Source organism: Fukomys damarensis, unplaced genomic scaffold, assembly GCF_012274545.1.
Source record: "Fukomys damarensis isolate Sample0158 unplaced genomic scaffold, DMR_v1.0_HiC HiC_scaffold_23, whole genome shotgun sequence".
NCBI classification, from domain to species: Eukaryota; Metazoa; Chordata; class Mammalia; order Rodentia; family Bathyergidae; genus Fukomys; species Fukomys damarensis.
The window spans coordinates 1,321,218-1,325,722 of record NW_022900935.1 but is presented as its reverse complement, the minus strand read 5'-3'; positions in this window follow the sequence as shown (position 1 = coordinate 1,325,722).

The following is a 4,505-nucleotide window of genomic DNA, read 5'->3' as shown; positions in this document are numbered from 1 at the left end:
GACCCCGCTCGGCCTCCCCGGACGCCCCGGGCACTCGCGTTCCGGCACCCGAGGACCCCAGCTGTCAACAGTTGCGCTGAGAACGCAGGGCGGGGCCCTGATCTCGCTGTAAAGGAGCAGACGGAGAGAAGTCACAGAACGCTGTCACCACCCTTTAAAGATCTGGGGCGGAGGCTCTCGCCTCTTACTCGAAAAGTGGGTCACCCTTTTCCCAAACCCAAGACAGAACTTCCCCGGACTCACAAAGCTATAGCTCTCCCCTTCCCAAGAGAAGCCGGATGTCCCCGATGGAGGACGTGGAGCACACACGCCTCCGCATGAGCACTTGTAAAGTCCCCATGACCCTTACGAACGCGTCCTGAAGACCGGCTTTCTGCCGTGGGACTCAGCGAACCTGGGACTTGCTCCTCAAGGGAGGTGGGTTTCAGGTTCTCCATCTCCGCGTCGGAACATTCAGACTCCCCAGCGACCAGGGCTGCCCCAGACCCCTGCACCTCCTGTCCCACGGCCGCGGACCCTGCACAGATCCCTGGAACCCCGGGGGCCCTGCCCCACCGGCCAGAAACCTCTCAGCCCTCCTGCTCCTCTCTGGGCTCCTCCGTGCAGACTCGGGTCCCAAGCGTAGGCGCCTAGAGGTCCTGCCGCAGAGCCCGTCCCGGGTCCTCCGCACCCACCCCGGCCCTGTGGGGCGGTCCCCAGTCCCTCGTGTCAATGCCCAGCCCCAAACGTCAGGCCCCTGCTGGTCCCCGAGGCCCTCCTCACCTCCAAACCACACTTGCTTCGCTTTATCTTCCCAGCTGATGTGTTTGGCTCCTTCAGGTCCCCGTGACGTGTCCTGAGGGCCTGCACTCCCTGTGCCCCTCAGACGCACAATAACCACACATTCTCCCCAAATTCACAGCCCACATCTAGACCCCTCAGCGTCCTACCTGGTTCTCTTCTCTCATTTAGCCCCCGACTACCGAACCCTCACACACCCTTCAGTCTCCTTCTTTTAATTCTTAGACACCCGAGCTCTCAAGCCTGTCTCCTCTCAGCCTCCCCTGTCTCTGCTCAGGCTGCCTCATCCCCAGGTCATCCCACAATTGCAGCCGCAAGGCCTGTTCTGCAGCTCATCCAAGACAGACCCCACCCCACACACGCCCGGAAGATCGCTCCCCACCCTTCGGCTTCCCAAAGAGAGACTCACACGGTGGCTGTTTGTTTTGTTTTTATGGGGCTGGACAAGAGAAAATCAACTCAAGAAAAGGAAAAAGAACCTTAATTCGAGACGCTGGTATTGCATTCGTCCCCACTTCCGGGTCTGGGGCTGGAGTCCTAACACTGGTGATGTTCGGATGGCAAGGGCTGAGCACTCACTCTGTGCCATGCGCTAAACGGGGCGCTTTGTACGTCCGCCTCCCGTAGGCGCACAGCCCCACTCGTGTAAGGATGAAGAAAGGGGATGGGGCTGAGTAATGTGTCGCGAATCACACTGAGAGTGCTGGAGATGGAGCTCAGATACCAGTCCGGGAATCTGGCTCCAGACACTGTGCACACGCGTTACATCTGCAGATGATTCTAGGAGGTGACCCCTGCGGGACTGGTCTAACCCCTGGGGAAAGAAGTGACCAGAGTGAAGGCATTTTCCCATTCGTCCTGAACTCAGGAAATTAAGAGATTGCCTCCATGGATCTGGAGAAGGGCAGGATAGGGTCAGGTGGGGACGCAGGCTGTAGTTGCTGAGCAGGTAGAGGAAGAGGCTGAGGGCAGAGGACACAATGCTTTGAATGATGAAATAGCCCAGTGTCCCGAGGTGTCGGTTGACAGGAGGGAGACCGATCTACTCAGGTACTCCTTCCCTGGATGTCCTGCTAGGGGCCTACAGGCCCCCACCTGTGAGAGGCAACCCTGGCTCGGGACCATCCACTGACCCCAAAGTCCAACCAATGTGCTTGGCTCTCCTCCCCAGTCACTGAGCAGCAAGCTGTCTTCTGCCGGGCACCGTCTTCTCCACGAGGGACGTTCATGGCTCGGGCACAGGGCCAGCTTCACAGGTGCATTTACTTCTTGGCTGTACACCTGCAGGGTCCACCTGGTGGTCTGTGACACAGGAAGGTGGTGACATCTGTGCCATATTGTTTTCCTCTGTGTACCTTTCGGAAAGGTCCCATTCCACTTTTTTTTTTTTTTTTTTTTTTTTTTTTTTGAGACAGGGTCTTTCTATTCAGTTTAGGCTGGCCTCGAACTCACTGTGTAGCCCAGGCTGGTCTTGACTTGCAGCAGTCTTCCTGCCTCAGCCTCCTAAATGTTGGGATTACAGGTGTGCGCCCCCACACCTGACTCCATGTCATGTTTTTCAGTATTCAGAGAACGTACTGTCTCACTACCTACCAGATCTTGAAGGATTGCTTAGGTATGTGGGTGGGTGGAGAAGAGGGGCACTGTTTAGTCTGAGAAGGTTTCCTGCAGGGAAGAAGAGGAGGACAGGTATTTTGTCAAGTGCAGGCCATTGCTGTATGCCCAGAGTTCAAATGTGGGGTCCATCTTGCCTGTGAAAAGCAGGATGAAGCTGGGCGTGTGGACAACAACATGACTCTAGTCAAGCATGAGGGTACACGCCAGCACTCAGGAGCCTGAGGCAGGAGGATCGCTGCAAGTTTGAGGTCAACCTGGCTTACACTGGCGAGTTCAAGGCCAGCGTGCACTATGGAGTGAGACCCTGTCTCAGAAACAAAAACCAAAACAAACAAAACCCAGGGTGACTCTGACAAGCACAGGACATCTATCAGTTCTGTTATTGGGAGTCATTTAATGTATAAAATGTTTGTAAATGGGGAGGGGAGGAGGGGGTGAAGGGAGGGCAGGGACAAGGGGAAAAAATGAGAACCAAGGCCTGTCGTGTAAAGGTACAAGATCCCAATAATGAATGTAACTGTACTGTCTACCTTAAATGTAGGAATAAACTCAATGAGGGGGAAAAAAAAAGAATTCTTGGAAAAAAAAATAAAGTCAAAACCAAAACGCATTCTTTTTTTTTGTACCAGGGATCAAACTCAGGACCTTGTGCTTACAAGGCAGAAGGTGGCACCACTGAGCTAAATCCTCAGCCCTGTTTTTTTTTTGGCAGGGGGGACAGCATCTCACCATGTAGTTTAGGCTGGTTTTGAACTCACTGTGTAGCCTAGGGTGGCCTGGAACTCACAGCGATCCTCCTGTCCCAGCTTCCCAAGAGCTGGGATTACAGGCGTGCACCACCACACCCGGCCTGAAACTCATTCATTGCACAACACTTTGCTGATCACATGGGCAGGGCACGGGACTCTGAGTCAAAAGACATCAAGAATGAAATTCCTTGGTTGATTCAGGCCAGGGCCTCAGGCAAGTCACTCTGTTTTAGTTCCAAATCATTTTGGCGTTTGTTTTTGGTTTGGAACAGTGTCCTCCCTTGAGTCTCTCATCCTTAAGTGCCATCACCTAAAGGGAGAATTTGGGCAGGAAGGCAAGACCTTAGAAAGGGGCACCGAAAGTCCTCTCCTCTTCTTTCCAAAGATGAGCACTGCCTCAGAGAGGAAAAGGTAAGAAAAATTCAAGAAGCTCATCCTATTCAACCTCTAAAAAGTCATGGAGCGGAATGGTTTAAAGGAGGTCAGGATATGGTGGCATGTCCTTACAGTCTCCACTACTTGGGAGGCTGAGAGGGAGGATCACTTGAACCCAGGAGTTCGAGAACAGCCTGAGCAACATAGCAAGGCCCCTCTTTTTATTTTTTGAGACAGGGTCTCACTATGTAGTCGAGACCGACCTGGAACTCACCATGTAGCCCAGGCTGATCTCGAACTCACAGCGATCCTCCTGCCTCAGCCTCCCGAGTGCTGGGATTACGGGCGTGCGCCACCACGCCCGCCCTGCAAGACCCCTTCTAAAAAGGGGAAGAGGAGGGCTGGGGATTTAGCTCAGTGGTGTTGCTGCCTGCCTTGCAAGCGGTACTAAAAAACAGGGCGGCGGGGAGTACCAGGTGAGTAGCGTACTGGTAGAGCACTTGCCTGACATCTGTGGGTGCCAGCCCCAGCTCTTCGGAAAAAAGAGATGGGATGTGTGTGTTCAGAGACAGTAAATATTTCCTTGGCCAGCAGGCCTGTGAAGTCACCCAGTCCCCAGCGGAGAGGAGGTCGGACATAGGAGGGGCTGGTTGTACAAGACTGCAACAGTCAGAGCTCCCATACCTCCTCCGAGCACCCAGAAGTGCAGTCTCCGCTCTGGGAAAGGACCAGCCCAAGCCCATTTAGTGCTAAGTGCTGCTTCCTTCCTCATCCTGTCTAGCCAGACAGGCTGGTAGAATCAGGATGTTGTTCAACCTCCTAGTTTAAAAGCTTCCAACAGTCCCGTCATAGCATTTGGAATAGAACCCCTACTCTCTGGCCTCCAGAGATCCAGCCTCCCTCCCTAAATCATCTCCCAATTGCTGCTAGTGTGTGCCAGCCCCAGCCATCCGTTTCTCAAACACATCAGTATGTTCACGCCAG